The 13,375-nt window shown below is 38.7% G+C and overlaps 1 protein-coding gene across 3 annotated transcripts in view; it reads left to right on the plus strand.

The window, feature by feature from the left end:
* The window catches only part of LOC100870437 (CD151 antigen), a 65,090-nt gene that overhangs the window by 14,929 nt on the left and 36,786 nt on the right, over positions 1-13,375 (plus strand). For 2 of the 3 annotated variants that reach the window (XM_086906703.1, XM_086906704.1), the window contains exon 2: positions 327-423. The exons of the other annotated variant lie outside the window; for it this stretch is intronic. The gene's annotated coding sequence lies outside the window, so the exon portion shown is untranslated. The remainder of the gene's footprint in view (positions 1-326; positions 424-13,375) is intronic. 3 annotated transcript variants of the gene reach the window in all.

Here is a 13,375-nt window from a genome sequence, read left to right on the forward strand (position 1 = left end):
CTAAAATTAGTTAGAGCAAATTTATTATTGAAGAAATAATTCGTAGGAGGATTCGAGAAATTGTATAATAATTGAATTCGTTGAAAGGGCGCTCGTTGAAATATTTCGAAGTGGCAGAAAATTTATACCGTCCAATGAAACGAGAAAATTCGCGAAAATTGTATCGTATCGAATGGTGAGAGAGAATTTGTTTGTATCGATCGCGTGTACATACGGTGAATAATTGATAAGATTATGCTGCTTCGCAGGAAGAATAAAAGATGGAAGATTGGAAGAATCGAAAGAGAAGAGATGCAAGAAAAAGTGATTTGATCGTGTGTTTCCAGGACACGTGGCCGAGCAGTGACGGGGGAAACTTTCGAAAATTCTAAAGTGGACATGCGTATCAAAGATCGGGCTGAAGCTGCACACCGATGACGCACGGTGAGTTTGAGCAACGTTGTTGATCGAAGAGACGATCAAAGAGAAGGAAACGCGATTGAGGAGGGCCAAATGAAAATGGTAGCGGAGAATGAGTTGCCATAAATGGCGCGGGCCAACGGTCAACGTTTCTCAAACCATTAGGTGAAAGGCCTTTCCTTGTCGCGTCTCTTTCTCGCTCCTCTCTTTTCCACTCGTTGCTCCTCTTTCCTCATTAACTTGATTGCCCGATACCTCTCGTGGTAACGAATCACGCGTGCCACTTCCTCCTCCTCCACGCCTGCATGAAAAATGGCCCGATTAATTCCACTCTTAATTGCTCTTATTTGGAAACGTCTTTCTACATTTTGCACGCCAATATATGATATAGAAATATCTCGTATCTCGTGGTAGAGGTAGAGCTCTAGGCGAACAGATGCAGAATTGTTCGTTGAAAACGAAATAACGCGTCCGTATGTACGATTTCAACTCGAACGGATGCTTTAAAGTATTCAACAAACAATTAACATTATTCCCTGGTATTATTGCGTGATATTCGCAAAAGTATCTGTATGTAGCAGCAGCGAATATAATTTATAAATTGTTGGGAAATTTTCAGCAATGTAAACTCAGTTTAAAGACACGTGTTCACAACGAGCACAATTTAGTTGATTATCGCAAAGATATCCATTAAAACATAATTTATTAAAATGTGATAAAACGAATAGCAATGTAGGCTTAAAGGCTCGTCTCTATTCATCGAACAGTTTGCAACCAATATAATTTAATTAATTCGCAAAAATATTCATTACTAGCATATAATTTATTAAAATGTTATGAGTAGATTTAAAGGCGCATATTCATCGAATAGTTTTCAACGAATATAATTTAATTATTTCGCAAGCATAATTTATTAAAATGTTACGAATAGCAGTGTAGATTTATTAAACAGTTCATAACGAATACAATTTAATTAATTCACAAAAATATCCATTACCAGCAAACATAATTTATTAAAATGTGATAAAACGAATAGCAATGTAGGCTTAAAGGCTCGTACTCATCGAACAGTTTGCAACCGATATAATTTAATTAATTCGCAAAAATATTCATTACTAGCATATAATTTATTAAAATGTTATGAGTAGATTTAAAGGCGCATATTCATCGAATAGTTTTCAACGAATATAATTTAATTAATTCGCAAGCATAATTTATTAAAATGTTACGAATAGTTGTGTAGATTTATTATACAGTTCATAACGAATACAATTTAATTAATTCACAAAAATATCCATTACCAGCAAACATAATTTATTAAAATGTGATAAAACGAATAGCAATGTAGGCTTAAAGGCTCGTCTCTACTCATCGAACAGTTTGCAACGAATATAATTTAATTATTTCGCAAGCATAATTTATTAAAATGTTACGAATAGCAGTGTAGATTTATTAAACAGTTCATAACGAATACAATTTAATTAATTCACAAAAATATCCATTACCAGCAAACATAATTTATTAAAATGTGATAAAACGAATAGCAATGTAGGCTTAAAGGCTCGTACTCATCGAACAGTTTACAACGAACACAATTTAATTATTTCGCAAACATAATTTATTAAAATGTTACGAATAACAGTATAGACTTAAAGGCGCATACTCATTAAACACTTCCTAACGAATACAATTTAATTAATTCACAAAAATATCCATTACCAGCAAACATAATTTATTAAAATGTGAACGTAAAACGAATAGCAATGTAGATTTAAAGGCTCGTACTCATCGAACGATTCAGAACGAACACAATTTAATCGCAACATAATGCTCGTAAAGATATTGCATTACCAACAAACATAATTTATTAAAATGTTACGAATAACAATATAGACTTAAAGGCGCATACTCATAATTATTAAACACTTCCAAACGAATACAATTTAATTAATTCACAAAAATATTACCAGCAAACATAATTATTAAAATGTGATAAAACGAATAGCAATGTAGGCTTAAAGGCTCGTACTCATCGAACAGTTTACAACGAATTGTTCGCGAACAATATTCGCTGGCGAATTTATTGCGATTATTTGTTGTTCACAGAAGTTCACCGACTGTTGCAAACTGTCCGTAAGTGAATCCAGCCATGAATGTATAACAACCGCCTTTCGAGCAAATCGTTGATCGTTGTTCTCTGCAACTGGCAATCACTGACCTCGCGAGCTATTTGTGAATCGTTCAGCATAATGTGCCATAGTTTCTTGCACTTATTTTTGCACAGACAGAATCCTCCGAGCGTTTAGCAAACGCCATCCAATCAAACGTCCATTCGAAACGTCGACGTTTGATATAATATTTATCCTCCCGACTCGTTCCTTCGAACGAGTTATATCGGTCCGATTGCTGGCGCCAAAAATTCGTCCAGCAGAAACGCAATCGATGGCTCACGGAAGCGCTGGAAGATTGGTTGGTCGATGCGCTTCTTTTTTCTTTCCCCTCGCGGACCATCCCGAAAAATAACGTTGCATTCGAATATTCAAATTAGACGCGCGTGGTGCACGTCACTCTCCTTCCAACCCAAGGAACGGAGGAATAAATAAATAAAGAATTTGTGATACTTATTTCGAAACGGAAATTCGATGAAATAGTAGTAGAGGAGAAAGAAAAAGAGAAGCGGCGACTCGCATAATGCAGTTTTCCCTCTCTCAGAAGGTTGCGAAATGCATGATCACGCGTGAATAATTAATCGCGGCTCGACTCCCGGCCGCGTTGTTAAAAGATTCATCGAGGGAAATTCACGTGTGTACCGAGAGCGGAAGTTAATAAAAGGAAAAAGAAAAAGTCTGTAGAAACGGAGTCTCTGAAAACTGTAGAATCATCACGAGTGAAGTTGCTCTTGTAGTCTTCTAATAATTACGAAAAAAAAAAGATCCTCCTCCTTCCCTCCTTCCATCCTCGCGCTTCCAAAGAGAAAAATACTTCCTCGTCCAAATTTTTTTTTTTTCTAATCCAAAGTGGCACGATGAACAAGTAATAAGAGAGTTAATTTCGGCGCTGATTAGTTTCCCGTTTAAGAAGAATTTCGCGACGATTTATTATTCAACGTCGAGAAAAAAAGTAAGTCTTTTGCCGGCCAAAGTAGCCCCTCGTAAAAAACCAAACAGAGTCGTGAATTCGCGGCAGAGATTCGGGTCGGGAAAGATCTCTCTTGACCACGATTTACCTCGTTAACGAGGATATGTGTGTCTCGTTGGAAAGAGATTAGTTCTCCTCGAAGGATCGAAAGGAAGAATTTTTCCTTCTCGGAGAGGAAATCAGGACGGAAAAAATGATAAAATTGGTTTTTGGATAATTGGATAGAATTAATTGGAGGGAAGGGAGAGAAAGGATTTGGTTGTTTTTATTCATGAGCCACCTTCCAATTTCGATTTTTTCCCGCTCCTCTAAAATTCCATTTATTCGACGAAACGCATCCCGCCTCGCTAATTCGAACTTCAATTTCCACCACGCTTCCTTTTTTTCTTTTCTTGGGCGCCCTCATCCACTGTTTTTCCGGGCTCGAGGATCGAGTCGTTCCACGCGGCGATTACTATAAACGTTTCTTCGATCAATTTCTTCCTCGGCCAAAATTACAAAATTTTTATTCCAGAAAGACAACAAGCGAAATTTCAGTTAAAGCAATACAAATTATACGACAAACTATGAATCAGGATTATCGAATCCCTAATAATTCGAACGATTAATTATGTCAAACAATTGATATAAGAAAAGAATCAGTTGTGTGCCACGATTTCGACGCACTCGTTCAAAGTTCACTCTTTTTCGAGGATTTCCCCTTTTGGCGCGTTATTGCGCGCCGTTTGATTGAAACGCGAATTCAACAATTCTCGTGGAACGCGCATTCTCGTCGCCGCCTTTGCGAAACCGCGTCGATCTTCATCCTCGAGGATGAGCCAGGGTGAGCACGAATCGCGTTAGAAGCTTACGCGGAAATTGAATAATCTCTCGATTGTATTGGAAATACAATCAGGATTCGAATATTTTCAGGATCGATGGTTTGCCTTGGAAGATAAGAGGAAAAAAAGAGAGAGGAGTGTTTAAACGTTTTTCTCTGTATTTTTTTCTTTGAGGCTTGTTTGGCTGTTAATCTTTTAGGTTAGGAAAGAAAGGAAGGAAAGGATAGGAAAGGGCTTGAACGAGATGAAAAAATTATTATTAATTTTTCGAATCGTACGAGCAATAGTGGATAAACCTGCTTTATATCTATCTATTTAATTCACGAGAAATCGTTTTTCTTTTGCGGATTTTTTCGGTATTTCTTTGACCAAAAAGATGCTCTCTATATGAAATGAGATTACGAATTGCCCAATATGACACAGAGATAGCGACACTGCTTCTACTTTTACGTACGAAGCAAATCAGAAACTACTGAATCATTTCCATCTCTCCTCGAAGCGTAGAAATTTAAGAAAATTGAGTTGTTTCGAATCATCGAGTTCTATAAGAAAGTTCGATGAAAGAAAAAAGGGTTTATAAAAGAGTCTCGAAACGAAGTTCAACTCTGGCCACGAATCTTAGAGAATCGTTCGAAACGAAAAAGAAGAGAGAAAGAAGCTTGAAGCGTTATCATCGAGGCGTTCGTGTGGAGACAAAGTTGCAACAATTTCAGAGGATGACAACAGGTATATCTGGAGGTAGCGACGCGTGCTTCGTAATTGAAAGTAGACAAATAGAATTAGCGAAGTTGTTGAAGAGGAGGGGCGGCAACTTGTTCGCGCCAACTTGACTCCAGTTTCCTAAACGTTCGATGGAATTCGCCGAGTAATTAAGCGGCTGGCACGGGTCTTCCGTGGCACCTGTTTTCGCTTGGCAAACAGAGTCGACTCTCCTTCTTCTTTTTTCTCTCTCTTTCTCTCTCGAAAGGATGTCTCGAGTCTTCCTTATTGGCCGTCAACTTCAACCGAGAAGCGAAGGGAAGGTTGAGTGAAACAGATTGGGAAGAAACGAGCTCCTTCGAAACGCCGACACCTCTTCCTCCTTTCCGTCTAACCCTTTTCTTCTTTCTTTTTCATATTTCACGGGGCGGGGATAAAGGCAATCTTTTCGACCTTTGTCCCTCGCGGGACGACGTTTTTGTTCAACGTCCCCCCACCTCGCTTGTCCGTAAACTTTAAACGCCCTTTTCATCCCTTTTCTCCCTTCTCTCCCTCCTCCTCTTCACAGCGGAATTTCCTCTCGCGGATCTTCACTTTTCTCCCGCGCTCTTCCTTCGCCTGGCAAGAGTCGATTCTCCACGCAGTGTCGATCAGCAGTCGATTCGAATAACATAATTGGAAATACAGAGAAAGAGAGAGTATGTGTGTGTCGCAGCGATGGGGAAAATTTGACAGTCGAATGTTACTTCGATAATTTGTCGTTCGAAACGTGATAATAATAATTGTAGCAAATAATTGTAGCGGCAAACGGCTGTACGAAAAGAAGATCGACTAAGAAGCTGGGAATAAATGTTGCTCGTTTTTAAGTCGAAATTTTTAATTTGGTTACTTTTTCAACTCGCGTTGCTTTGCATTAAAAATTACCTTTAATTTCGTTCGTAATTTGCGTGCGGTGTAAAACGATTGAGAAAGAAAATGATGGAAATCACGCGCGTTTCAATTCTGACCCGTGGATACATTCCGTTCGATGAATCTCGTTTGGAATAAACTCGATGCTCTTTGTCCAGACCAGCTTTCTCGCCGAACAATTTCCAATTTTTACTCTAGCGAGGAATCAACGTACGTCAGATAGAACGTCGCTCGTCCATTTCAATACGTTCAAAGCTGGAGATATCTGGGGAAAAAATTGGAACGAACTGGAGAGGGAACTGAATGAATATCCACCCGCTCCTCCACTTACGTGCTCCACGTACGTACTCAAAGATATAAACGAATATCTCCGTTTAGAGAAATATTCGAATAATATCGAGGAGAATAAAGAAGAAAGAAGGAGCGAAAGAAGGAGCTGTGTAGAGAATCGTTTCGAAACTGAATGAATATCCATCCACGTGCATCTCCTCTTCAACCGGCGAATAAGGAAGGAGAAGGTATGAGGACTTTAAAGCAGGAAGGCATTCCGTTTAGAATCGAGGGGATTATTTTCTTACCGACAGAGAATCTTTATCCCATCGTTTCTTCGAGTGGGTCAAACTGTTTCTTTTCAACTCTCTCTCTCCAACAGCCTCTCAACACAACGCGTTCGCGACACGTTAATATAATAAAATTGTTGATGAAAAATCAATAATAAATGTTATTTAATAGATTAAATTTATTATTGTAAAAAGTAGTAATATATAAAATTAAAATTGATATTACTAATCCAATTAGGAACTCCACCAAGTTTATTAGGAATAGCAGGTAAAATTGAGTAAGCAAATAAGAAATATCATTCAGGTTTAATATGCGTGGGAGTACTCGTGGGATTAGCAATTTTGAAATTATCGGGATCACCTAGATAATATTGGAAATTAATTATTGTGAAAATGAATAAGATTTAAATAAAATCCTAATAAATGTTTAATCTCTAAAAATATAGATGAAAAGAAATTTTATAATTATTAAAATTAGATCCTAAAACAGGATTAGATGTTAAATGAAGAGCAAATAATTATTGTAAATAGAATTACTATAGAGGTAAGATAAAAATGAGGAGAAAAAAATCGATTTAAGGTTGCGTTATTAATAATCAGTTTCTCGGGATAATCGTTCGAGACGCGGCAAGCACCAATTTCGTCGTCGAGGATCGTGTATCGCGAATTTTTCAGTTGGACAATTTTTTCTTCTATCTCGCGCGCAACGTTGAGAATATTTCAGGGCGGGCAACCTACCTGGAACATTATTTTCCTTCCGATCTTTTCTTCACCGCGGCATAAGCCGTCCCTTTTTCAAACGCCTTCCCCCTCCCGTCCCCACGGCGTCAAAGCGTAATTTCCTCGTTGTCGATCGAGGAAAAAGGTTTTGCCTTTCTCCTCCTCCCCCTCGAGACGAGCTCTCGAGTGTGTTTCTTCTCCTTCCTCTTCCTCTTCTTCTTCTTCTTCTGCCTCGATTAACATTAACCCCAATGGAAATAACTCCTTCCCTCATCTTATTTTTCACGAGAATTCCTTCAAGGTATTCCTGTTCTATTATATAAGAAAACTTGCAGAGGAAGTCGAACAACGAACCGCGCGAAATTAAGGGAACAGTCCCTCGAATTGAATCGATCCATGGATATTTTCCAATCCCAATCATTGATTCCAGCCAACAGCGACTACATACTGTTGTTTTACTCGATATCCAAGATTAAATCATAATTAAAAAGCGACGACGAGTCACCTTCGCTCGTCTTTTCGAAAAATCGAGTGGAAAAGAAAAACACGATTTCGAAGATTGTTGTTGTTACATCGTGTGGACAATGTGTGGAACGCGATCGACACGTTCCAAGAAAGAATCTTGCGTCGTTCTTTCTTCCCTCGTGTCTTCGAGCGTTTACTCTTCCCTCCTTCTTTCCCTCCTTCTGTCTCATCTGTCACGCGGTTCGTCGTTTCTTCTCGCTTCTACGAGTCGAACAAATTGTACCTGGCAGCGGGACACGGCCGGTGAGTAATGGGCGTTCGTAGAGGGAGGCTTTCTCTCTCTCGTGTCGTACGTCGAAAGTCGACGCTCCTCACCTTTTCGACGAACAACACGAATCCCGTTTTATCCCCGACGATTGTGCGTGCAATGGAAATATCACGATTTGAATAAGAGGGACGCGGGTTGTTTATTTATTTTCCCTCTTAATAGCCTCGCGGAGCGTTGTGTGGAACGACCAACCACTGTTTTGATTAGAATTGCGGCGAGCAACGTGCCACGGGAGAATTAAACGTCGTTCCTCCGTCATGCGACTCGTGTAACAAGATGCTGGACAACGTGGTTGTAGGATTAAGGGAGTAGGAAAGTTTTGGCATAGGGTATTAATCGAGGTGTTTATTTTTATTCATCTTGATCGTTCAATGTCTAGTATTTTAATCGGATTGTTAAAATTGTAATACGAATTACATTAATTTCTTCCAATTGCACGAGAAGATCATTTTAAAAATCCATCGATATTGGAAAGATAAACCCGCTCTTTTATATCTATATATATTCAGATTCAATTGGCAATTGTCACTCAACGTTAGTTACGTAGAACTGATTCTGTTCGTAATTTAATTCATTCAATCGCAAAGACACCTAACCTTTCACTACGGGCGACTTCTCCGCCGTGGCAAAAATGTGCTCGAAAAAGATCGTCAGCGGTCGCCTCACAATTCGAATTGCTTTGACAATTGTGTTTATTGAAAGAAAAATTGATGATAAAAACAAAATATCGATGCTACGTTTAGATGTATAATAACTTCATATAATCGCTCGTCATATCGTACAATACGCGGCATCTTGTACAGAACGACTATAGTCGCCCCTAGTAGTGGAATCTTATGCAGAGCGATTGTAGTCGCCTGTACTAATGGCATCTTATGCAAAGCGACTATAATCGCTCGTCATAGTACATTAGTGGCATTTTATGCAGAAAGACTATAGTCGTAGTATTTCAGTGGCATCTTACGAAGAGCAATTATAGTCATCCATAATATCTCAGTGGCATTTTATGCAAAACGACTATAGTCACATGTAGCATGTCAATGACATTTTATATGCAGACGATTATAGTCGCCCATAATATTTCAATGGCATCTTATGCAGAGCAATTATAGTTGTCCAAAATATCTCAGTGGCATTTTATGCAAAGCTACTATAGTCACACGTAACATGTGAATGGCATTTTATGCAAAACGACTATAGTCACACGTAGCATGTCAATGGCATTTTATGCAAAACGATTATAGTCGCTCGTAGCATTCGAGTAGCATCTTATATAGAATGACTATTCGCCCATAATATTTCAGTGGCGTCTTACGCAGAGCAATTATAGTCGTCCATAATATTAGTGGCATTTTATGCAGAGAGACTATAGTCGTAGTATTTCAGTGGCATCTTACGCAGAGCAATTATAGTCGCCCATAATATCTCAGTGGCATTTTATGCAAAGCTACTATAGTCACACGTAACATGTCAATGGCATTTTATGCAAAACGACTATAGTCACACGTAGCATGTCAATGGCATTTTATGCAAAGCTACTATAGTCACACGTAGCATGTCAATGACATTTTATATGCAGACGATTAGGATAGTCGCCCATAATATTTCAATGGCATCTTATGCAGAGCAATTATAGTCGTCCATAATATCTCAGTGGCATTTTATGCAGAGAGACTATAGTCGTAGTATTTCAGTGGCATCTTACGTAGAGCAATTATAGTCGTCCATAACATGTCAATGGCATTTTATGCAAAACGACTATAGTCACACGTAGCATGTCAATGGCATTTTATGCAAAACGACTATAGTCACACGTAACATGTCAGTGGCATTTTATGCAAAACGACTATAGTCACACGTAGCATATCAATGACATTTTATGCAAAACGATTATAGTCGCTCGTAGCATTCCAGTGGCATCTTATATAGAATGACTATTCGCCCATAATATTTCAGTGGCGTCTTACGCAGAGCAATTATAGTCGTCCATAATATCTCAGTGGCATTTTATGCAGAGAGACTATAGTCACACGTAATATGTCAATGGCATCTTATGCAAAACGACTATAGTCACACGTAGCATGTCAATGGCATTTTATGCAAAACGATTATAGTCACCCGTAATATGTCAGTGACATCTTATACAGAATGACTAGTCGCCCGTAATATTTCAATGGCATCTTATGCAGAGCAATTATAGTCGCCCATAATATCTCAGTGGCATTTTATGCAAAGCTGCTATAGTTACACGTAATATGTCAATGGCATCTTATGCAAAACGACTATAATCACACGTAGCATGTCAATGGCATTTTATGCAAAGCTACTATAGTCACACGTAGCATGTCAATGGCATTTTATGCAAAGCTGCTATAGTCACACGTAACATGTCAGTGGCATTTTATGCAAAACGACTATAGTCACACGTAGCATGTCAATGGCATTTTATGCAAAACGATTATAGTCGCCCATAATATTTCAGTGACATCTTATACAGAATGACTAGTCGCCCGTAATATTTCAGTGGCATCTTATGCAGAGCGATTATAGTCGCCTATAGCACGTCAATGGCATTTTATATAAAGCGATTATACAAGTCGCCCATAGTACATCAATGGCATGTTATGCTGAGCGACCATAGTAGAAAGGTTTAAGAAGCGTGAAGCTACGTTAAATTATACAGCTGTTTACAAAATTAGAGGCTGGTGGAAGAAAATTATATTTGTTGCAAATCTCTTCGATCGATTTCTGGGATCGATGATGCTGTCTGCAGGATAGGAAAAATAAGGAATCGTAGGGTCGAGTTTTCGCAATTCTCGAGAGGATTGCGAGAAGAGAGAGGATATCTATGGATATAATGGGAGAGGGTAAGTAGGCGGAGGAGAGACGCGATCCTCGATTACGTTGGACAATCGGATTTTCATTCTCTCATGCCCCACGTGTAATCCCACGTATTTCCAGACCAAGGATCTTCCCCGGAGAAAGTCGAGTGGTTAACAGCAAGTTTTCAACTGTCGAGCCGGCTAATTGTGCCGGTATTAAGTCGCAATTAAAGTTCCTCTCGTTTAAGTCGTGTCAATAAGGTTTTCTTCTCGTTGATTTCCTAGATGCCGCCGGTGTCTGCCTGCCATTCTCTTGAATGGTCAAAGAGCCAAAGAAATCTTAATTAAAGGAACGAAATCAGTATGCGAGTATATTACCGCGTGGAATTTCCATTTTTCTTGGTCGGAAGAAAAACGATGTTTTTTCGAAACTAACTGATCTAAATTGGCTTTAATGACTCTTTCCAACCGATGCATTCCATTTTTATAAAACTTGATGGTTTTAATGCGAAGAAATTCTTCGAACGTTTGCAGTTTCTCGAGCATTCTTCAACAAGTGATAATTATGGTGAATGGGTTAAGATTTCTTATTTTGATTCAGCTAATTTTTCTAAAATGGTTTAGAGTGTAGAATAGATCCATCGTTGTTGTTGTCTCGTTGTTTCCAGAAAAGAACAACGAATTATTCTCTTTACACCACACAGTCATTGTAATTTTTTTCAATCGATGCTTTCAGCATTTGTTCAGGATTTTCCATTAGCATTGATCGTGTAACGATTGTAACTTTTGATCCCCCTTTTCCAATTTCTTTTTCACTTTAGTCATTGCACCCAAATATTTGAAAACTGTCATTGGAGATACGTCCAATTCCACTTTGGCTCTCGATTTATCTTTGTTTATGGATCCACTTCAAGGCTCATTTTCAAGATTTTTGAAACCACCTGAAAGTTAACCTAATCTTTCAATATGCTTCGGCTAAAACGCGAATAATATTCTAAATTCGTTTGAAACTTCTCGAAGAACAGTTAAATTGATAGAGAAAGAAAACTTAATAAAAATAAGCAAAATATAGAGTTTACAAGTCGATTGTCATTTATTCTAAAATTGGCAATTTCACGTGGTACAACCTGATAAGCCAACGACGAGATGTAACATAAATTGGAACACACTCATCATACGCAATAACGAACGAAATATTTTAAATATCGAATGATTGAATCGTTACTTTTCAATCGTCTCGTTGATCAAGATAATTTCCGTAACAGTTTTCTTCAAAGTCAAAGTTAGGTCAGGTTAGATCAGTCCCTCCAATTTCGATTATTCCCCCCAATTACGCCGAATAATCCAAAGTTTTATCGTACACGATGTTTCCCAATAGAGAAGGAAAATTTCACAAAGACGAACTCCTCCGCTCCACCTCTCGATTCCACCTTAATCCGACGAGTTCCAACGAGATAATTCGTTCGATTTCACGCGAATTGTTCGGATGCAAAGCTGCGCCACTATGCGCCAATGCTTCTTCGATCGATCCTCTTATCGAAGGAAAGTAATCGCAAAGATTTTAATCCCGTGTTCGATTTATCCCCCCGCAAATCGGTAATAAAATCGCCTCTGCGATTCGAACGATGAAGTAAGAGAGTAGAAAAATTTCCATCTCTTGACAACACTTATCCCTTTTTTTATCAACCGTGTTTCGGACTTTGTCGTTTCGCTTTTTCCTTCCCACGCTTCCTTTTTTTTTTTTTTTTTTTTTTTAACTATTATCCACCACAAGAAAGGAAGGGAGGAAGGGAGGCGCGCGTGGAATTCGTTAGTAATCGGTTGAGCCGCGGTTGGAATGAAATTTGTTGGAAAAGTAAGGGACGTTTATCACCGCTTTTCTTCACCGAGACACTTTTCTTTCGATGAAGAAAGAGAGAGAGAGTCAAACTTCCTTACAACAATTCTCCTCTCTCAAATGAGAAGCTCCATCTTTTTTCGCGAATTCGATCAAAAAAATTCTTTATTTTTACGATGAACGAATGTTTTTTTCTTTTTTTTTTTCAAAGATTGTTATTCAATGCGCGGAAGGAAAATTTTAAGCGTTCCAAGCGGACATTGGTAAACTTCCTCGGCTTCCGGAAGGATGTTCCCGCATACCGAGGCGACTCGACTTCGATGGTATTCAAACTACGGAACTTAATGGATTCGGCGAACTCGAAGGCTGCTTTCAAGCAACCGTCTGGCTGCCGTTTTGTTTGCCCTCGCGTCCTACCTTTTCTCTCTCTCGTGAACCAAAGCCACAAAGAAGTTTCGAGATCCTATCAACCTTCCATTCGCGAGAGGATGCAAAATTTTAACCCTGTCCTATGTTTCATCGATACAATCTCTGGGAAATCGTGTCGAGGAATCAAAGGTCTCGTAGATCCTAGATCCAAATTCCTTGCTGGAACGTATTCGCCGTGTTAGATCAAATATTTGCGCAACGTGTCGCCGCCTTTTATCGATGACAAAAAGAAGAAAAACTTATTTTTA

This window comes from Apis florea, unplaced genomic scaffold, assembly GCF_048593485.1.
Source record: "Apis florea isolate Af1SG1 unplaced genomic scaffold, ASM4859348v1 contig_2495_pilon, whole genome shotgun sequence".
Lineage (NCBI taxonomy): Eukaryota > Metazoa > Arthropoda > Insecta > Hymenoptera > Apidae > Apis > Apis florea.